This window comes from Elgaria multicarinata, chromosome 6 (genome assembly GCF_023053635.1).
Source record: "Elgaria multicarinata webbii isolate HBS135686 ecotype San Diego chromosome 6, rElgMul1.1.pri, whole genome shotgun sequence".
NCBI lineage: Eukaryota > Metazoa > Chordata > Lepidosauria > Squamata > Anguidae > Elgaria > Elgaria multicarinata.
The window spans coordinates 95001644-95025460 of NC_086176.1; positions in this window are offsets into that span (position 1 = coordinate 95001644).

Sequence of the window (23817 nt, forward strand, 5' to 3'; positions counted from 1 at the left end):
TTTTCGCTCCTCGCTTGATTCCCTTCCCTTCCCCCACAACCGTGGCCAATTTTCATTTTGCCCCCTCCCCTTCTTTTCTTTTTCCATCCTTGCTTCAAACACCCCCCCCCCCAATTTCATTGGATTATTAGGCAGGCAGCTGTCTTTTGACCATTCTGTCGCTCTCTCCCAGCGATTTTTTTTTTAAAGAAAAGAGAAAAATAACACGTCGATTTTCCTGAACCATTTCCCTCTCCTTTCGCAAAATTTCCCTCCATCCGAGAAGTGAAATTGATCAGGTGACTGATCCAATATTTGGGGGAGAGAGAGAGAGATAATGGATGGATTAAAAGCAGTGCAATCTGTATTATGCCGCGGAAAGGGGGCAATAAAGGCTTAACTGCTTAGATATTTACTCGCTGGTGCTTTGAAAATTATTATTCAAGGCGAAGAATAAAAACGCCAGCGAGGCTCCAGTTGACCTCGGATTGTCGCTGCCTTAAAAAAAGTGTCTGTTCCCTCCACCCCCCCCCCCATTCCTCCAAAAGGATTGTTTCTGTTCCATCTCTTCCCCTCCCCCAAGTACATGACATAAATGGTCAGGGAACTACGGATCCTGAGCATTTACAGGAGTTTAGGTATTAAAAAGCACAGATGCTCTTGCTGGCCCTAAGCGTTTTATTCAGAAGTCAGTTTCACTGGAATTTCTGTGGGATTTATTCCATTGGATTGGAAGGACCCCAAGAAAGTTTGCCTCTATAGTGCAAGAAATATTTCTGTTCTTCTTTTACAACTACTATGTTGCCTTGAGTTTATTGTACGAAGAACAGGGAGGAAAAATACTACTACTAGGTATATTTCCTTGAGCTTCTTAGAAGGAGAGTACAGATAATATAACCACTATCACCATTATCCTACTTCTGTTAGAAGCACTACTGTATTGCTCCTACTTAAAAAAAAACATTCTGAAAAACATTTTCTTCCTTCGTGAGAGTTTTTGCTGATTTCTTAACTGGACACTGTCTACATTTACTCATGGGGAGCAACAATACATGGATCGAACCTCATTTCCAGTAATACGACTGACACCCTACACTAAGTACCTTCACCGTTGACTGAAAGGACTTTCTTCTGAGATTGCACAGGATTCTCTTCTCAGTCCGCAGTCTGTTTAATACAAACGGCTTCAGGATCCGGAGATAGGTAACTGTCTAGGAAGTTGATGGAGTATTAATCTGACTCTCGATTGTTTTGAAGTCGACCTCCCCAGTCAAGGGAAATGCTAGTATAACTCCGATTCAATGCTGATTCTTTAACTGACTGCTGAAGTTTAAAGAGATAGTGGATTCACTGACTTCTATGTTTACTTTGGATGTTAGGACTAGTGGTCTTCATTATAGAAACAACTACTGTACGTTTGCAAGATCAAGCAGCGGGGGGTGGGGAATAATCCAGTGTGAAATTCTCCCACACAAGCCTGCTCAGCTCCCACTCCTTTCCACGGAGATTCCTCAGAAAACATCAACCTCCCGCTTGGTTGTGCCTTTCCATGAAACTGGTCTTTCTCCTGAGGATAATTACTCCTCAGGATCCCAGCCTGAGCGGGTAGGAACTAGGATGCCTCTATTTTACTCCCAACATTTGCAAATAAAAAAATTCAGCGTGTCTTTATCAGGCCCTTCCCGCCCCGCTCACGAAAGCCCTTCAGTGTATTCAATATGGAAACGGGAAATATTACGCCTGAATGGTTTGAAATCTAACACGTGTACTGCTGCTACTTCTGAATTAAGGGGAAAATATGTTTAAGAAGAATTGGTCTCTAAAATAAAACAATCAAAATGGGCGCACGGAGATGGGGACAGCAACACTGTAAAGTTGATTATATTTGAGATCTGCCAGAAGCAAATATGCCGCCGCCGCCACCACTACTACTACTTCTTCTTCTTCTTCTTGGCGCGCGGGGTGGGGGGGGGATTTAACGTTCCCGTGGAGATAGCAGTCTTGAAAACAATCCTCAGATAAGGTCAGAAGGCAAACTTGGTGCTGTAAACAAACATAGCTGGTATATTTCACGATTCAGTGTACACAGTAGCAGATGGGGGCGGGGGCGGGGAGGGAGGCGTCTAGGTGATCCTTGTGAATTTCATGGAATCTAAGAAAGAAAGAAAAACCTCCCCCCTCCCTTTGCTGTGTTTAGCTCTTTAAACCAATAAGCAATTACCAAGAAAATTGCTGATGACAGCAATCCCAAATCGAGCAGGCTGGCATGCCATCGGGAGAGGAGGAGGAGGAGGAGGAGTGCGGGGTGGGTGGAGAGGAGGTCTCCCCTTAGATAATTTGACTAGATTAGAGACTAACCCAGCAACATGTCTCAGCAGCACACGGGGAGGTGAGACCCTCGGATTTTTCCTCCCCCCCCCCCACTAGGAGGATGTACAAGGAGACATTCCGTGAGCAGCACTGATTGGTGAAGCTGTAAGTGTCCGGGGAAGCTGGGGAGAGAACGGAGTTCTACAGGATGCAAATGGGTGAGAGGTGCGTGACTCATCCCCCTTCCTTCTTCGCCATCCCATTGAGAAGATGTAAGTAGGGCAAGAGCACAACTGATCTAAATCTGCAAGGGTTCCATAGGAGAAAACGTTACAATCCCCTTAATTGTCTGAATACCAACTGGAGTGATGGATCTTCTCTTCTCTCCGTCCAGCAATTGCCCATTTCTAGAAATGTGATCCTCTCTCTCTCTCTCTCTCTCTCTCTCTCTCATTCCATTTAATAATATATTGCAGCTGTATTATGTACACACATTAGTGTGCATGCATGCATAGAACATTTATATCTTAAGATCCCGATCTGTATGGCATTGAAATCAGTTACAAAGCTCGTACGGTTGCCAATGGCTCTGGATTTTTCCTTTTGTATGTCTGATGAGAAATGTTCCCCATTCTGGTCATTTGAACTGCATGTATATCACAATATCCGTTTGGAGTACAGTCAATGCACATATTCTCAGTGTATATACCTGATCTCTCTCTCTCAACTCTCTCTCACACACACACAGAGACAGACAGATTCGTTCAGCAGCTGATGATGAAGACTGGAGAGGAAGATTTCTGCCTCGACGAGATCGCAACAGCGACCCCTTGTGCCCGCAAGTGCAACGAACCGCCCGGTGTCACCAGCCGAATTCTGGTGACCTTTTATTTTCCATTTCTACAAACATAATTAAGCGCTCTAGACTAATGAGCTTCCCTCGTGGGCCACATGAATGAAAGGCTTTTATGGGTAGCAAAGAAAGGGGGAAACTCGTATAACTTTTATAAGACGCCCGATCATAATATAAAAATCGACGGGGGTCAAAAAGATTTGAATAGATGGGCTATTTCTCTTCAAGTCCCTTGTGATCTCCCCCCCCGTTCCCCCCGTTCCCCCCCTCTTTCTTCCCTTAAACGTCTGCATTCTTTCTGGCTTAACCAACCTCGATGGGAATTATACAACTAGGAGACTATTGCTGATTTCCCCAGCCTGTCCCCGTTGTCAGAAAATTGCCCCTGTCTGCTTTTAATTCTCCTCCCATTCTTCCCCACCTACTGCCACTCGATATTTATTTCTTCAAGTTTAAGTACTTCTGGGAGAGGAGAATAAAATTTAAGCTTGATCTTAAATGATGTGCAAGGGAAACGGTCTCCGCCCCAGTAAGCAGGGACGAGGAAGGAAAACGAGGTCTCGGATCTAGGCTGGGGTTTTACCCCTCGCGCCACCACCACCGACGCCTTTGCTACTGGCTTGTCTGTTTGCCAGAAGGCGAAAAGAACTGAAAGGAAAACACGTCTGAATTCAGAGAGCAAGGTAAAAATACGTTGAGAGTAAATGAAAATATGTCCTGTTTATGATAGTAGACGTTGCTGGGTGAGTGGAGGAAATAGTCATGATGTACCTCTTGGAAAACGGGTTGAAGAAGAAGAATGATCTCTCTCTCATTTCTTTTTTGATGTATGATGGGGGCGGGGCGGGGGAAACAGATTTCCAGACTCTGTGGCAGTAGGTATTACTCAAGAAGTAGTCCCGCTGACGTCCATTTGGCTACTCCAGAGTAAGGAGAACTACAAACGACAGATTTTCACCCATATGGGGGTGAGGGATCCTACAACAACCTTTTTTGTTCTTTGAAATAATAATAATAATAATAATAATAATAATAATAATATTAATTTAATAAATATTGTATTCCTATGCGTTGGGGGGGTGCGCTTAGTGTGTTCCTCCACACCGGAAGGGGGGGGGAGAACCGGCCTTAACCCATCATGTTCCATAAAGCGTGTCTTCCTCTCTACCTGCAGAAGTCGGCAATTTGTAAACGTGATCGCTGTATTTAATTGCGCTGGGAAAGACTGGTGTGTGTTTCTTTGGAAGAAGCTTAATCGGGGAGTTGAAGGGGGGGCGATCATATGCTGGCGGTAAGGAGGGAGGTCAGCGTGTCTGGGACAGAACCCCCCCCCCCAAAAGAAACAGAAACAATTCAAAAAGCGACGTGCAATGAAGGATAGTCCAGATATGGTTTTGCCTCCCGGTTAATACTCTTACAAACAAAAGGGCAAACATTTCGTTTCAGACGGTCATATTTATTCATCGCGGACCAAAAGGAAGTCACGCTCAGAAATATAAAGTAGAGTGGCTTATAAATCAACGTTGACTTCCTAAGCATCTTGGACTTTTTGTCAAGTAACTGTGTTTGGGATTGGGGGTGTAAAAATTGGTCACGACAAGTATCATCATCATCATCAAATAATGTTGTTGGACTTATCCGTAAACATCTTCTAGGTGTGCAGATTGCTTACATTACTTGCCATTTTTTACAATTAAATTCAAAGCTAAGCCCAGTGATCCTCCCCCTTCCACCAATCATTTTCAACAAAGTACCATATCGCTTCTAGCATGATGCAATGGCTACTCAGAAGTAAGTTGAATTGCGTTCAATGGGAGTTACTTCCAGGTAAGTGGCTATGGGATTGCAACCTGAATGCCTTTGGACTTGCAAGCTGCGCAGACCAAGGTTCGAAGGGACTTCAAATCTCTTTCCCCAGGGTTGGCGCTCGGAGTCTCAGCCTGTAGACTTGATTCTGGCTAAGAACAAAAATAAATAAATAAATAAATGTCAAAAAGAAAAGAAAAAAAGGAGGAGGAAGGAGGTGGCTGTCTGCGATCATTTGAAATTATACTTGAAATCTATACTTGATATCAAATAAAAATGTCAAGGTGAAAAAAATAAATCAGGAGGTGTTTTAGATCCTTTTGCGCATTGGGCTTGGATTCTTTAGAGGGGTGTGGTCTCTAATCTCCACACACTTGGGATACTTGAATGTTTAGAAGTGAAGTAGATTGCCACTAAATCTCTCTCTCTCTCTCTCTCTCTCTCTCTCTCTCTCTCTCTCTCTCTCTCTCTCTGTGCGTGTGTGCGTGTGTGCGCGTGTGCGCGTGTGTGCGCGCGCAAAATTCATCCAGACGGTAACTATCTGGGTGGCTGCATTTCAAGTGCACGATACATACCCTGCCGCTTCAAATCGCTTTGCTATTTCAAAAGCGAGTTCATATATACAACCACCGTAGCCGAAAAGTGCTGTTAGCCAGACAGTTTACCAGTTTTTTGCACACCCATAGCGAAGTGAGCTGGCAACTCGTCCATCAGCTGCAGCACTTTCATAAAGTGCCCTCCTATCTATGGGGGCTGCTGTCAACACCGGTTTGGATTTTTCTTTCTTTATATATTATTAATTTTTTATCTCCCCCTTTCCTCCTCTCCACTCTTGAAAGATCATAAGAACATAAGAAGGGCCATTGTGGATCAGACCAAGGGTCCATCTAGTCCAGCACTCTGTTCCCACAGTGGCCAACCAGCTCAACTAGGGACCAACAAAGCAGGACATGGTGCAACAGCATCCTCCCACCCATGTTCCCCAGCAAATGTTGCACACAGGCTTACTGCCTCGGATACTCGGATCCCAAGGTGGTTTATGTGGACTTCCTTGTCTCCATTTTTATCCTCACAACAACTCTGTGAGGTAGCTTAGGCTGAGAATTGGTTACTGGCTCAAAGTCACCCTATGAGCTTCATGACTAAGTGGGGGCTAGAACCCAAAACACCCAGTCCAACACTAACCGCTATACAACACTGCTCTCCTTCTCATACCCTCCTTCATCAAGTTCTGATCCTGAACGTTTATCTTTTAGAAATAAACAAACACACATTGCTTGGAAATAAATCCTGTTAAGGACTGGGGACTTCCTGTTCCTTTACCTTCTTTCACCCTGGTCACATTGGACCCTTTTTGGCTCCTTCTGCATATATGAATGCAGTCAAATGATCTCTCCTGTACAGGTGTCTTCCTCTTTTTCTCCAAGTATGTAATTATCTAGAAAGCCAAAACCACAGAAACTATTGGATTGGAACATGCAGTGTGGTTCTAGATATCAAACATAAGCCCTATTGAGGTCAATGGGGCTTACTCTCTGGTATGTGTGTAGACTAGAGCAGGGGTGGTCAGATTTCTGATTTGTGGTTTTTACTAGTAGAAGCCAACCCAAGTGCAAAGGACATGGAGTTGGCTCAAAACTTTTACTCATAGTACTTCCATTGAAATAAATAAGGAGTTAATTTACTCATGACTAACTTAAATTCCATTGATTTTGATGTGTCTCCTCTGATCATGACCTCTGATCAAATACTTGGAATTGAAGGAACTTGCTGCCTTTGAGTATCAGAACTAAATGTAGCTCACAGACCCACCGCACACACAAAATCATTCCTGCGTACCAGTATAATTTAGGGCAAAGAGGGGAGTTATATTATTTCTGCCTTTGTTAAACCTTGCTAGTCTATGACAAATTATCCAGAGATGTACTAAGAGATTCTAATCTAACTGTTCTATACCCCTGGTGTGTATGTAGAGCATTGCAGGTTCAGAGTTGATTGGCTCATGAACTGGGAGATGAGTTGCCCAGTACTGATGTCCTCTTCTTGGTCTCATTAACTGGCCTTAGGTGACCCAGCATCTCTCTGTCTCTCCCACCACCACCATATGGTTGATCAAAATACTGATCAATACTGGAGGGGTTTAAGAATGCTGCTGAAGCCCTTTCAACTCTCTAAGGCATGATCAAAAATGTAAAAAATAATAATTCTTATCCCCTGAATATATTGGAGTCATTCTGTTGTCCTTGCAGAATGAGTCCAATATGTTCAGGGAATAAGAAAATTTACCCATGTGAAAAATAAAGATTATATTTTAGCCAGATTCTTCTCTAGGCAGGATTCTTTCCTAGCCCTACCTAGAGATACTAGTGATTGAATCCTGGACCTTCTGCATGCAAAGCAAGAGCTCTACCACTGAGCTACCACCCCTCACCTTGTGCTCACAGAGTGAAAAACAAATTAGCTATTGCCATCCCAGTACTTTTTACTGGGATGGCAATAGCCCATTTGCTTTTCAAACTGTGCATGGGTGCATGGTGGACCAAAGGAGGTGAATGAAAGGGAGGGAGACACAGTCATGAAATTGGAGGGTACATGGGATGAGCTTCAAGAGTGCAGGATGGAGGCCACTTTTGCCACCCTGGCACCCTCCACATCTGCTGGACGTCAAGTTTGCTTGTAGTCTGAACAGATAAATATGTGTGATCTAAAGGTTTAGAAGACTTCTCACCAATATAGGGAACATTTAGAGAAGAAATTTGCATTTTGAAGAAAACTTTCATCAGCCTTCTCAGACTGGGATACTGCTCCTGTTACTATTCATTGGGCCTTGAATAATCTTCTGAGAGGTGGTCATTGCTCCTTCTACTATTAAGTATCATGTTTGGAAATAATTGCTTGAAATAAATGATTCAAATTGGGAGTATTTCTGGATATGCATCTCAAATTTATTTTTATTGAATCACTGTGTTCTAACTTCCATCTGCAACTTTATCTCAATCTGTAATCTCATATTTTGGGATTAAAATGATGCATTTCATGTTTAAAGGTTGTATGTAAACTTTGCATTATGTTTTTATTGACCTTTTTGGATTCTTGTGGTTTCCCACTCATTTCCACGAGAAAGTACAACAACGGAAAAGATAAGGGTAGGTTATCTCAACCAAACTTTTCACTGCCAGAAAAGGTCTGAAAGAAGGATTGAGTTACAGGAGAAATGAAAGGGGGTTGAAATCAAGAATCCAACCGCAGTCCCAAAACCTCTCACTTCCTACCTGCAAGTTGCTACAGAACTGAACAAACAACTGAGAGAAATGGAAGAGAAAGGAAGATAACTTATTTTAACTGAATCCTTTCCCCAAAACACAGTGACTGGGATCCTGCTAAATTGTGCCGTTTGAAGGTATCAAAGGCCCTTTCTACACCTAAGGATTATCCCAGGAAAATGCAGGGATCATCCCTGCCTGCTCCCGGGAGGATCCTGGGGAAAAAGGCAGGTGTAGAAACGGCCAAAGCTTCACTTGAGTGAAGTCTCACTTGGAGATAGGGTTGCATTGAAAGCTAAAAAAGTAAACAACTTTTTTTTGGTTCAAGTTAGAAACCTCATGTTTGGCACCATGACACCTCATGGACGTATACACATGCACGCCAAGTTTCAAGGCAATCCCATTACCCCCTGATTTTTGGGGAATTTATGAAAATTGGGCACCCCATTCAGACCCCTTGGGATAGCTCCGTCAATTTGCACGTTAGAAACCTCAAACTCGCCACCATGACAGCTTATCCATGTGTCCACATGGACTCCCAGACTCAAGGCAGTCCCATCATCCCCTGATTTTTGGCGGGGCTCTAACCTCTAACGCACCACCCATAACCCTAAGTCACACCCCTTTCGATAGCTCCGTCAATTTGCACGTTAGAAACCTCAAACTTGGCACCATGATAGCTTATCCACGTGTCCACATGGACACCAAGTTTCAAGGCAATCCCATCATCCCCTGATTTTTGGGGAATTTTTGAAAATTGGGCAACCCATTCAGACCCCTTTCGATAGCTCCGTCAATTTGCATGTTAGAAACCTCAAACTTGGCACCATGATAGCTTATCCACGTGTCCACATGGACGCCAAGTTTCAAGGCAATCCCATCATCCCCTGATTTTTGGGGAATTTTTGAAAATTGGGCAACCCATTCAGACCCCTTTCGATAGCTCCGTCAATTTGCACGTTAGAAACCTCAAACTCGCCACCATGAAAGCTTATCCAGGGATACATACGCACGCCAAGACTCAAGGCAGTCCCATCATCCCCTGATTTTTGGGGAATTTATGAAAATCCAACACCCATTCACACCCCTTTCCAATAGCTCCGTCAATTTGCACGTTAAAAACCCCCCTCAAACTCACCACCATGACAGCTTATCCAGGGATACATACGCCGCATGCCCAGACTCAAGGCAGTCCCATCATCCCCTGTTTTTTGGCGGGGCTTAAACCTGCAGACCTCTCAATGGGGCCATTTCAAAGGAAATCCCAACATGCCATGAATTGGGGAGTAGAGATAATGAATCTATATGAATCTTCTTCCACACTTGAAAAATGGATTTGGAACTTCCAAAACTCCAAGTGAGCGCAGGAAGGACTTCTCCCCTGAGTCAAAGCCAGACACACACAACATCCCTGCAAGGCGGGCAGGGGAGGAGAGAGGGAAGGCAGGCAGGCAGGCAGGCAGGCAGCAGACATTTCTGGGGGCATAAGGAAGTGAGCCAAGGATAAGCCAGTAATGCATATAAAATGGAATAAATAAATAAATAAACGAAGGAGAGGTGGAATTAAAAGCAGCAGTGTTGCTGAATAAACAACAAGAAGAACTTTTTAAAAAAGGCTATATCTGACTTTTACCAGCAATAGGGGGACGTGCCCAGGGGAGGGGGAAGCAGCAGCTGCCAATTTGACTGGTGGTCAACCAGTCTTTTAAGAAGCAAGGCTGTCCATTCAACTCATGAAAGCCATTGCTCCACCGCTAAGAAGTAGAACTGTCACTTCAACTCATGATAGGCATCGCTCCACCACTAAGAGAAGTAGACCGCTCACTTCAACTCATGATAGGCATTGCTCCACCGGGTTACTCTCTTTGGAAGGCTCTGATGGCCTTCCAAGTACAGGAGAGAGTGGGGGCACGTCCACAATGAGATGCCCTAGGGGAGCTCATCCCCTTGCACCACATCTTTTCAGTTGTTCCCCAAAGTTAGGGTGGGTAGCAGTGCTGTGTTTCTATCTCTTATTATTGGCTTAGTATATGATTTCACAGGTTGTGTTTGTGCATTTGGTGGGGCTACTGTTTTAAAAAACACTGGGAAAAGTCCGTTCAGACTAAGAAAGAGAAGTTTCCCAGAATCCCAAGTTACCCGTTTTGCCTATCCCCTCCTCCAACTTTGGGATCATGTGATCATGACCGGGAGTTGACTCTGCCCCTCAGCAATCGAAAAGGTAATCTTTTTCCCGCCTTTACCCTACTTTTTTAAAAATTCTAGCGCGCGACCCGCACCACGCAGAGAGGTGAGAGTAGTTTCAAAATGACCCCCATTCACAACTGTCTAAGCACAAGAATTTTCAGAATGATAGCTTAAAAAACAACCCAGTTATCCCCGATTCTTTTCCGCAATGCAATCCTATGGGTGAAAACCGCCGTTTGACCCGCGCTGTCCGTTTGTTGACCCGATTTTTAAAAAAATATAGCACGCGACCCGCATGATGCAGAGAGGTGAGAGTAGTCTCAAAATGACCCCCATCCACGACTGTCTAAGCACAAGAATTTTCAGAACGATAGCTTCAAAATCAACCCAGTTATCTCTGGGCGAAATGTTTCAAGATGGCGATCGGAGCGCTCCGCGGAAAGAGAAGCACTCCGAAAATGGTCGCTTCTCTTCGCCTTGCTTCTAGGGGTCCACGGTCCGCTTCTACTCTGGGCAAGGCGGAGCAGGCCAATTCGCTCCTGCTTCTGCGCTTCTAATAGGAGCGGAGCACATGCCTATTAAATATATATATATATATATATATATATATATATATATATATATATATATATATATATTGAATGGGTTCCTTGTTACACAGATGATAAGTAGAGGATGTCAAAAAGACAGAAAGATTCCAGTGCAAGGCTTTGGACACATTAATTTCTCTCCAAATACTTCCACCAACTTTCCTCTTACACATTTTCCTGACAAAGTAGTCTGGGCAGCTGGAGCTTTGATGTAGAGGATGGTTTGCATGCAAGATGGCCCAGGTTCAATCTCCAGTATTTCCCCTATCTGAAACACTGGAGTGCTGCTGCCAGCCAGTGTAGAACAGCGGTGGGAAGCCTCAGTCCTGGGTCCCAAAGCTAGTCTCTCTTGGGTTCTCCAGTTGGCCATGACCTCTTTCCACCAACCACTGAGTATTGGGTGAGTATTCCCTAGTAGATGTGGGGAATGAGCCAGACACCTCTGCAGAGGCAGCACCAACCAGCATGGATTATTTGGAGTCTGAGGTGCAGGAGGCAAAGAGGTTTGCAGAGGCATTATGGTTGTAAGAGACTGGTGGAGCCAGAGTGGAGGGAGCTTATCCAGGTGCAAACTGATCAGTAGGAAAGTAGCTAGCCAGGGCCCTCTTCCCCAGCATTGTGAAAGGCTGGCCACATAGGGAACATCCCTCTGGAAAGACCCACCCAAAGGTTGGCTTTCAAATTATCTAACATAGTGCATTAACTGAAGGAAGTTGCTTGTAGCTAAAGTGGTCCTCTATTCAAGGCTTCAAGGTTGTTTGTGGATTCTAGTTGTAACCTGAGGCACTGCTAACTTAACTGTAGTTTGCATAATAAAAGCAATAATACATCGCAAAGGACACCTGAGGCTGGAGGTTCTGCAGCACCTACTGGATAATACACCAAAAAGAGATGTTATTTTCGTTACAGGAGACTGGAACGCTAAGGTGGGCAGTCAAATGACATCTGGAATTACAGGTAAGCATGGTCTGGGAGAACAAAATGAAGCGGGACATAGGCTGATAGAATTCTGCTAGGACAACTCACTGTGCATAACAAACACTCTCTTCCAACAACCAAAAAGACGGCTTTATACATGGACCTCACCAGATGGCCGACACCGAAATCAGATTGACTACATTCTTTGCAGCCAAAGGTGGCGGACATCTATACAGACAGTAAAAACAAGACCTGGAGCTGACTGTAGTTCAGATCACGAACTTCTTATTGCACAATTTAGAATCAAACTAAAGAGAACAGGGAAGACCCACAGATCAGTAAGATATGAGCTCACTAATATTCCTAATGAATATGCAGTGAAAGTGAAGAATAGATTTAAGGGACTAGATTTAGTAGATAGGGTCCCGGAAGAACTATGGACAGAAGTTCGCAACATTGTCCAAGAGGTGGCAACAAAAAACATCCCAAAGAAAAAGAAAACCAAGAAGGCAAGATGGCTGTCTGCTGAGACACTGGAAGTAGCCCAAGAAAGAAGGAAAGCAAAAGGCAACAGTGATAGGGGGAGATATGCCCAATTAAATACAAAATTCAAGAGGTTAGCCAGAAGAGATAAGGAATTATTTTTAAACAAGCAATGTGCGGAAGTGGAAGAAGACAATAGAATAGGAAGGACAAGAGACCTCTTCCAGAAAATTAGAAACATTGGAGGTAAATTCCAGGCAAAAATGGGTATGATCAAAAACAAAGATGGCAAGGACCTAACAGAAACAGAAGAGATCAAGAAAAGGTGGCAAGAATATACGGAAGATCTGTATAGGAAGGATAATAATATCGGGGATAGTTCAGACAGTGTGGTTAGTGAGTTAGAGCCAGACATCCTGAAGAGTGAGGTTGAATGGGCCTTAAGAAGCATTGCTAATAACAAGACAGCAGGAGACGACGGTATCCCAGCTGAACTGTTTAAAATATTGCAAGATGATGCTGTCAAGGTGATGCATGCCATATGCCAGCAAATTTGGAAAACACAAGAATGGCCATCAGACTGGAAAAAATCAACTTATATCCCCATACCAAAAAAGGGAAACACTAAAGAATGTTGCAACTATCGGACAGTGGCACTTATTTCACATGCCAGCAAGGTAATGCTCAAGATCCTGCAAGGTAGAATCCAGCAATTCATGGAGCGAGAATTGCCAGATGTACAAGCTGGGTTTAGAAAAGGTAGAGGAACTAGAGACCAAATTGCCAATATCTGCTGGATAATGGAGAAAGCAGGGAGTTCCAGAAAAACATCTATTTCTGTTTTATTGACTATTCTAAAGCTTTTGACTGTGTGGATCATAACAAACTGTGGCAAGTTCTTGGTGGTATGGGGATACCAAGTCATCTTGTCTGCCTCCTGAGGAATCTGTATAACGAACAAGTAGCAACGGTAAGAACAGACCACGGAACAACGGACTGGTTTAAGATTGGGAAAGGAGTACGGCAGGGTTGTATACTCTCACCTTATCTATTCAACTTGTATGCGGAACACATCATGCAATGTGCTGGGCTTGACGAATCCAAGGCTGGAGTTAAAATTGCAGGAAGAAACATTAACAATCTCAGATATGCAGATGACACCACTTTGATGGCTGAAAGCGAGGAGGAGCTGAGGAGCCTTATGACAAAGGGGAAAGAATGAAAGTGCAAAAGCCAGGTTGCAGTTAAACCTAAAAAAAACCAAGATTATGGCAACTAGCTTGATTGATAACTGGCAAATAGAGGGAGAAAACGTGGAGGCAGTGACAGACTTTGTATTTCTGGGTGCAAAGATTACTGCAGACGCTGACTGCAGCCAGGAAATCAGAAGACGTTTACTTCTTGGGAGGAGAGCAATGACAAATCTTGATAAAATAGTTAAGAGCAGAGACACCACACTGACAACAAAGGTCCGCATAGTTAAAGCAATGGTATTCCCCGTAGTAACCTATGGCTGCGAGAGCTGGACCATAAGGAAAGCTGAGCGAAGGAAGATAGATGCTTTTGAACTGTGGTGTTGGAGGAAAATCCTGAGAGTGCCTTGGACTGCAAGAAGATCAAACCAGTCCATACTCCAGGAAATAAAGCTAGACTGCTCACTTGAGGGAATGGTATTAAAGGCAAAACTGAAGTACTTTGGCCACATGATGAGAAGACAGGATACCCTGGAGAAGGGGCTGATACCAGGGAAAGTGGAAGGCAAAAGGAAGAGGGGCCGACCAAGGGCAAGATGGATGGAGGATATTCTGGAGGTGACAGACTTGACCTTGGGGAAGCTGGGGGTGGCGACAGCCGACAGAAAGCTCTGGCGTGGGCTGGTCCATGAAGTCACGAAGAGTCGGAAATGACTGAACGAATAAACAACAACAATCCCCCCCCCCACAGGCAAAGGTTGAAATACCTCTCCTAAGGCTTAGTTACTCACAGTAAGAAGTTTTAAGCTACATATGCTGGCATCTTTGGTATTTCTGGCCTCACACATATTGCCTTGGTTTCATCCTCTTTGCCTTTATCCCTGCCCACCAATGGAATGCTGCCCCTGAGAGCTTCTCCAAAATGGAATTTTGCCCTCAGGCTGAACATGATTCTGCACCCCTAGTGTAAATAATACCCAGCTAGAGGTATCAGTTGTCTCAGAATATAAGGCAGTTTCCTGTGTTCTTAAGTGGGTAGGAGAATTTCACCATACATCAAGTCCAGCTGTGTGGACAAATGGTCACCTGTAGCCATCCATTCCCTTTAATGGCAGACATCCAGTTTAAACATATTGTTCAACTGAAGTGTGTGTTCAGTTACACTTAACTGTAGTCAGCAGGGCTGGCCCCTGGTTGGAGCAGGCCCCAAGCAAAATGTGGTAGCTCCCACAGTTTACCAGATGGTGGTAGAAGCACGATGATCTATGCTCAGTGGCTGCTCTGGACAGTCCCGATTTCCCACAATACATTGGAGCAACACTACATTCTGGGGCCAGATCTACAATAAGCAGGGTATGACACTTTGAAAACGTTTTGAAAACTGTAGATGGAGTGTGTCCTGGGCCCCAACAGTTGTCACTACTGTTATAAACTGTTTTAAAGCAGCAGTATAGATCCTGCCTGGGTGTTCTGGGTTATTAAAATAGCTGCTAGTTGACAGTGGTAGCCCTTGTAGGGGTGAGCAGACCCCAGGAGTTACTCTAGGATACATGGTAATGACACTATCACAGATTCCGAGAAGGAGGGTTAGATTCAATATTAATCCAGGAGCCAGTCCAGGATCAGAGCAACACTAGGCTGCTTCTGGCACCTCCTGAAAACAACTCCATTTTGAGAAACCTTCCGCAACTGACTAACCACTGTTTTTCTGGTTCCTTTGTTTCTAAATTGAACAATTTTAATTTACTTTTTAAAATCTTCTTTCTTTTAGAGTTTATACCTATGTTCACCACTCTGGAATCTGTGTTAGAAAACTGAATGGTATATACATATTGTAAACAACAACAACGTTTGGACCAGCTGAGGACTGGGCCTGCATTCTGATGAGACTGCATTTTGACAAACAAGATGCTCCTCCATTTCACATACAGAAGCTGAATGGACTGGCAGGTGAACCTGACTTCAATACTTCTGATGGGACAGCCTCCTCCACTGCAGCAAGGGGTGTGGGGTTGTTCCATGTGATATGCATAGCTCTATCTTCTGACACTTCACCATTGTTCCAAGTCTCACTCTGGCTAAGGGCACGGGTAGCCCACATTTCCATCCAGCCTCATGCATAGGATTGCACTGTTCGTTGGTTTATTGTAGATGTTGTTGTTTTGCTTTAAATTACATTGTAAACTGACCTGGGTTAAATATTACAAAGGATGGTCTATACATAAAATAAAATACATAGAAACATATCAATTATATACAAAAAATAAAATACATAGAAACATATCATTTATATGTAAAATAAAATACACAAACACATTGTGTACACATAGTTCAGAGCCTTTGAATATCTAAGGAAAGTGGGGGAGATCAAGATTATCCTTAAATAGCATGACCATATGGAAAGGAGGACAGGGCTCCTGTATCTTTAACAGATGTATAGAAAAGGGAATTTCAGCAGGTGTCATTGGCGGCTCCTGCTGAAATTCCCTCTTCATCATAACAGTTAAAGTTTCAGGAGCTCTGTCCTCTTGACCAGTTACAAAAGAGGGCAAGGCTCCTGCAGCTTTAACGGTGGTGATGAAGAGGGAATTTCACCAGGTGCTGCATGTATACAAATGACACTTGCTGAAATTCCCCTTTCTATGCAATTGTTAAAAGGAGGACAGGAGCCCTGTTCTCCTTTTCATATGGTCACCGTAACCTGACATGGAAGACCTCTGCCTCCGATCCAGGAAAATGGTTTCCAATTAGAGAGGACAATAATTGGCTAGATGGCTAAATAGTCTGATGTGGTATAAAGCAGGTTCTTATGTTCCATGTAGGGATGCTGGAAAAATCCAAGATGACCTAAATTAATTAAGATGTTAAAGAATCCACCCTGCAGAATCCACTGTGGACTGGTCATGGAGTATGGGGACTTTCAGGTCTTTGTTTTTACTTTCCCAAATTTTTGCAATTTTTTTTTAAATGTACAGGTTTCTGCATGAGACATATGCCATGCCAGAACTTATATAAAGGAAAAAGTTGAACAGAATGGGGGACTATATACTAAATGCTACATACTAACATAAATTACATAAATTGTTGCAAACCCTCTTACAGAATTATTTGCATATTTTTCATCATACCAGAAAAAATAAATAAAAATGAATCTGTCTTTGATTGAACACTGGAATGAACAACATCACATAATTCACAAAACACACATGCGATGGATTTCAGGAAAACTGGACATTTCTAGAACCATATCAGGACATGTGTACATAAAAGAGCACCTTTTATCAGCTTAGGCTATAAAATACCAGCTGCGCCCCTATCTGGACAGAGATAGCCTAGCTACAGTTATCCATGCTCTGATAACCTCTCGTTTGGATTACTGCAATGCGTTATACATGGGGCTGCCTTTGAAAACGGTCCGGAAACTGGTACAAAACAGGGCAGCATGCTTACTAACAGGGACTGGCCGACGAGACCACATTACGCCAGTCCTTTTCCAGCTTCATTGGCTGCCAGTCCAGGTCCGGCCCGATTCAAAGTGCTGGTATTAACATTTAAAGCCCTAAACGGCTTGGGGCCAGGTTATCTGAAGGAAAGCCTCCTCCCATATGTACCTGCCTGGACCCTAAGGTCATCCTCAGGGGTCCTTCTCTGCGAGCCCCTGCCAAAGGAAGTGAGGCGGGTGGCTACCGGGAGGAGGGCCTTCTCTGCTGTGGCACCCTGGCTGTGGAATGAGCTCCCTAAGAAGGTTCGCTTGGCACCCACATTATATGCTTTTAGATGCCAGGTGAAGACCTTTTTATTCTTCCAGCATTTTAACAGTCTATAAATAAATTTTAACTTGATGTTTTAAATTTCTAATTTTGCATTGCTGCTGTTTTTATCTGGTTGAGCTTTTATATTGAATTTTATATTATGGTTTTATACTGTTGTTTTATACTTTGAATGTTTTTAATTTTTGTGAACCGCCCAGAGAGCTCCAGCTATTGGGCAGTATAGAAATGTAATAAATAAATAAATAAATAAATAAATAAATGAAGCTGATTGGTGGGAGATTCAGGACAAATAAAAGGGAGTACTTCTTCATACAGCACATAGTTAAACTATGGAAATCACTACCACAAGATGTGGTGTTGACCACCACTTTGGATGGTTTTAAAAGGGGGGCTGGATAAATTCCTAGAGAAGAAGGCTATCAATGGCCACTAGCACTGATGGCTATGTGCTACCTCCAGTATCAGAGGCAGTAAGCCAATTTACACCAGTTGCTGGGGAACATGGGTGGGAGGGTGCTGTTGCACCATGTCCTGCTTTGTTGGTCCCTGGCTGACAGCTGGTTGGCCACTGTGGGAACAGAGTGCTAGATGGACCCTCGGTCAGATCCAGCATGGTTCTTCTTATGTTCTTATGTAGCCTTTTCTCATAGATTTTATCCTTACAACAACCTTATAAGATAGGATAGATTGAGATATAGAGACTGGCCCAAGGCCACATACTGTTCTTCATAGCTTAATAGGAATTTGAAACTGGGTTTTGTCTAGTCCTGGTCTGACATGCTAAGCTAGTCCTTCCTAACCTAGTGCCCCCCAGATCTATTGGACTATTGGTCAGCCTTTGTCTGACTCAAAATTTGTAATTTAAGATGGGGAATGAATAAAACAAGCCATAATTGAGCAGGTAATTAAGGAAACAAATTTCCCCTGTGCAGAAAAAAAATCAAAGTAGTGACTCAGGTCAATCTAAAAATGAATAAATAGAAAATTCATGAGCTTAAAATAGTTCAGAAATATGAATTGCAGTTCCCTGTAATGCCAGCCTCATCCATGCTGGCATAGCTAAAAATAAAATAAATATACAGTAACATTTAGAAGAATATTGTATAGATAAAAGTTTTAATGAAGGAAAAGAAAAGAAAAACAAGGAGCTATAGATAGGGGTGGACTTGTTGGGTGTGTGTGTGTTTGACAAAGAAAAAAATTAGAATGTGTCTAATTAGAGAGGCATATTGTATAAGTGACCTGGAATCCTATATGCAGCTGCCATCAAAATTGAGCAGCAATACATGATGTTGTAAAAGATTCTTTTGATGTGATTGCAATCAATATATTTATTAAGCTGAGATAAAATCACAATACCAGCCTTCCAATACCATGCAGGATATCTTGCATGGATGTTGTGTTAGACTACAACCTTACATACAGACTAAGAGTGCAATCCTTGGATACCTACTTGAGAGTTCTGACTGAAACCTGGAGCGGATTCACTGCCCCACTGACATTGGAGCCAGCAGCCTCCACTGCATCTGAAGCTTCAAAATAGTATTCTTTCAGGATTCAATCACCCAGGGACCATTTCTCCCCTTTGGTTTAAACAGAACTACAACAACAAACAGGGCTTGGGTGCCCACTGTACTTGGTCTCCCACAATGTCTGGGCACCACACATCCCTGGACTCTCCAAGGTCCTGGTACCATACACTCTTGGTTCATGGAAAGATCTATGTTCCTGGCTACTTCCATTGGAGTTTGGGTCTTCTTTTTTAAAAATTACTTTTAAGCCATGGAAGCTGGTGTTCTTTCAGAGAATTTTGTTAACTTCTCTCCCCAGAACACATGGTTCTGTCTCTGTAATGGTCAAACTAAGCATTCGGCTAATCATGCCAAGGATCGCTATGCATGATAATTTTTACCTACATGAAGTGTGAATGGCCCTAATTTGGATAGGGACCATGGTGCTCCAGGAAGGACTGGGGCTTCCTTCCACTCATCTAGGGTGACCATATGAAAAGGAGGACAGGGCTCCTGTGTCTTTAGCAATTGAATAGAAAAGGGAATTTCAGCAGGTGTTATAGGTATATATGGAGAACCTGGTGAAATTCCCTCTTCATCACAACAAAGCTGCCAGAGCTGTACTAAAGTGATCAGATTTAAAACAGGGCAGGGCACCTGCAGCTTTAACTGGCGTGATGAAGAGGAAATTTCACCAGGTTTTCCATATGTACAAAAGACACCTGCTGAAATTCCCTTTTCAATACAACTGTTAAAGATACAGGAGCCCTGTCCCCATTTTCATATGGTCACCCTAACTCATCCCACCCTCAATTCCCCATGTGTGTGTGAATTTTTTTTGGGGGGGAAACAACTAGTGGGGAGAGGTTTAACACCTCCTCCAGCTGATATACATATTACTGTCTGCCTCAAGGTACAGTGTAATTAATACTTCAGTTTCCATGTACTGTATGTAAGTGTTAGCAAATTACACCAGTGTAGTTAATCAGTTCTTTAACTGATTAATTACAGGTTTTCACAAAGAGACTCCTTTACAGAAAAAGAAAAAGAAAAGAAAACATAATTGACAGAGTCATTATGCTCAGAGACAAAAGAGTAAACTACAATAACTTTAAGGTGGTGAAAATTGTGGAGATTCATTGTTGGCAAGGCAACTAAATACTGAAGACAATGCCTACCTCTCTTCCACCCTGCCACTCTCTTTCAAAAGAGTTATTCACTTACATATATTCTGGTATTGTGAAATAGTATTGGCTAGTTACTTTATCATAGCCCTCCCTCTCTCTCTATACAGAGAGAGTAAAATATGAGGATACAATTTTAACAATACTAATAATAGTTAGGGTTTGTATAGTACTTCTAAATGCTCACAGCACTCTATATTATCTTTGTTGTAATACTTATAGGGTGACCATATGAAAAGGAGGACAGGGCTCCTGTATCTTTAACAGTTGTATTGAAAAGGGAATTTCAGCAGTTGTCATTTGGAGAACCTGGAGAAATTTCCTCTTCGTCACACCAGTTAAAGCTGCAGGTGCCCTGACCTCTTTTAAATCTGGTCACTCTAGTATAGCTTCTCCAGCTTTAACTGTTGTGATGAAGAGGGATTTTCACCAGGTTCTCCATATATACAAATGACACCTGCTGAAATTCCCTTTTCTACACAACTGTTAAAGACACAGGAGCCCTGTCCTCCTTTTCATATGGTCACCCTAACCTACACCCAGATTAGGCAGCCTAACAGTGCAGTCCTGTACATGTCGACTCAGAAGTAAGTCCAACTGAGTTCAATGGGTCTGACTCCTAGGTAAGTGGGTATAGGAAAATCTTTGCCCTTGAACCTTTCCAAGAGTTGATGAGCATGGCTTATAACCCCCATCTTTGCTGTTTTCTACCTGCTGCCCAACAAGGTAGTAGTAAAACTGGGATTGTCCTTCAGCTATCATCTGGGGGGGTCAGATGAGAAGGTAGGCCAAAGCGATAGGCTAAATGCAGGCAGAGGCAAACAGATAAAAGCATAAGGGAGTAGCTACTTGACAATGAATAGAGTTAGAGACTGGGCCTTCAGGTGCCACAGAGTGGAATTCAAACAATGAGTAGTTAGCACTTTGGAGATAATGGTCACTTCAAATGAATAGGTTAGCACTGATAGCTGAGATGAGGTGGTAATGAGCGAACTAAGGGTCACAGGTTCTTCTGTTCCTTCCTGCCATTGCACGGCCTCCAACTTATTCAGGCACATGGTGCTTTTTTGTTGTTTTGCCTGGTCCCAAACTGTATATTAATAATTTAGCACTCAAATGCATACTGTTTCAGGACGCCAGTCCGCCCTGCATTGATTCTGATTAAAATGATAATTATGCATTCAATAATTAATTTGGGCAGCAATCTGGCACCCAGATACACATGTTTAAATCTTTGAAATCAATGGGGCTCGGGCAGGTGTGGACAGGATGCACAGTTGTGACTACCAAAAAGGGAAACTGATGGATGGGCTCTAACTAGCGTCTGTCTGTTTGTTTATATACCTCTTTTTGGCCAAGGAACCCAAGGTGGTTTGCACTGTTAAATACCAAAACACATTTTTAAAATACGAAAACAAACAAATGTTATCAAAAGATAGAACAGACCAACTGAAACACTCATCAAGAGCAGTTGGAATGAGCTCCCTGAAGGTCATGTCCCACATACCCTCTGACTGGACTTCAGATGGCAGCAGTATGTAGAGCAGAGCCTCTCCCAATGATCTCAACAGACAGGCAGAATCATGTGGTGTCCTCTGAGCATCAGGGACAGAATGCTGCAGCAAGAGGCAAAATACTGAATGGATTTGAAATTCACTAACTGGGAATGATGCTACATATCAGGCCTGTCCCTACCATCAGCAGCCAATGGCATGGAACTGGGGTAAGAAAGCACACAACATAGTAACTGTTTCTGTGTTCAGTGGTCTTTGTCAATAAGGTTGGCAGGTTGAGAACTCCCCATGAAGACTTCTTTTTCAGAAGAATCACCATGGTTAGGGTGACCATATGGAAAGGAGGACAGGGCTCCTGTATCTTTAACAGTTGTATAGAAAACAGAATTTCAGCAGGTGTCATTTATACACATGCAGCACCTGGTGGAATTCCCTCTTCATCACAACAGTTAACACTGCCGGAACCCTGCCCTCTTTTGTATGTGGTTAAGAGGGCAGGACTCCTGCAGCATTAACTGTTGTGACAAAGAGGGAATTTCACCAGGTGCTTCAAGCATACAATGACACCTGCTGAATTTCCCTTTTCTTAGGGTGACCATATGGAAAGGAGGACAGGGCTGCTGTATCTTTAACAGCTGTATAGAAAAGGGAATTTCAGCAAGTGTAATTTGTATACATGCAGCACCTGGTGAATTTCCCTCTACATCACAACAGTTAAAGCTGCAGGAGCCTTGCCCTATTGACCAGATACAAAAGAGGGCAGGGCTCCTGCAGCTTTAACTGTTGAGATGGAGAGGGAATGTCACCAGGTGCTGCTTTTATACAAATGACACCTGCTGAAATTCCCTTTTCTATACAACTGTAAAAGATACAGGAGCCCTGTCCTCCTTTCCATATGGTCACTTTAACCATGGTGGGTATAAAATCTACACCAGTTACACACATGACTGAATGATTCAGGCATTTTTAGCTCCAGTAAGTTCTAGGGGTGTGCACGGACCCCCCCCCCCCCATCCTGCTTCATGGCCTGATCCGGAAAATCCGGATCGGGCCCAATCCTCTTCGCGCTGCTCCACTGGTCCCCCACTCCGCTCTGCAGAGCTTGATCCAGCTTCGCCGCCGTTGCCGCATGGGCGCCGGTGGTGGCAGTGCCAGGTAAGCCACCCCCACCCCCTTACCTGCGTCCATCATGGCAGGCTTCATTTGAGGCCCCGGCTTGAAGCAGAAGAGAAGGCTGCAGCCTCTTCTGCTTGAAGCCGGGGCCTCAACTGAAGCCCGCAATGGACGCAGATAAGACTCCCTCCTCCCTGCCCCCTTACCTGCCGCCGCTGCCGCCACAGGGACTGCGCCACCGCCAATTGAGTCTCACTTCCCCCCCCACTTACCTGCATCTGGAGCTCTGGATTGAGGCAATCCTCTTCACCTCAATCCGCAGCCCCCCTGACTCTCTTCGCCTCCGCCTTTTCCAGAGGCGAATCAGGCTGCCTCGCTCCTGCTTCTCTGAACTGAAGAGAAGCGGAGCACAGCCCTAGTAATTCCCTGTACTGGGTGGGATGCAGAAGTAGGCTTCCAGATTTCATGTCTCATAGAATCATAGAATAGCAGAGTTGGAAGGGGGCTTATATTTTTATACCACCCAATAGCCGAAGCTGTTTGGGCAGTTCGCAAAATGTTTGCTCATGAGAAATTTGATAGTTGTCTGGCTAGGGCAACCCCCTCCCTCCCTTCACAGCATTTCTGCTTTATTTATTTTTTCCATTTTTAATATTATATAATATAGTAATTTTTATACCATAGTCCTCTGCTGTGAGAGGGCTTTGTCTGAAAAGGCAGTCAATAGATTCTTCAAATAAATAAATAAATTGAAAGTATGTGATGTAAATTATGTATGTAACTTAGTAAATAACTGGCTTCCTAGTTATTTGTAAAACTATGTGTTTTTGAATAGTTAAAGAAGGATGATTTTAAATTTATATTTGTGTGCAATATATGTATATTAGCTTCTTGTAAGTGTTTTTCAGATCCAAGGGATGATATACCATGAAGTGAGGGACATACTGGAGCCATGGAGAAGCTGAGACCACCCACTGTGACAGTGGCAGAACTGATATTTGAAACCTGGAGTTTATCACTTCTGTGTCACCACTTGTGGTGACTTGCTAATATTTAGGGATCTTATCAGCTGGAATTGGAAAAACATGAAATCATCCTAAACTTGATACTGAATGTGAAATGTGAGCTTTTCTCACCCCT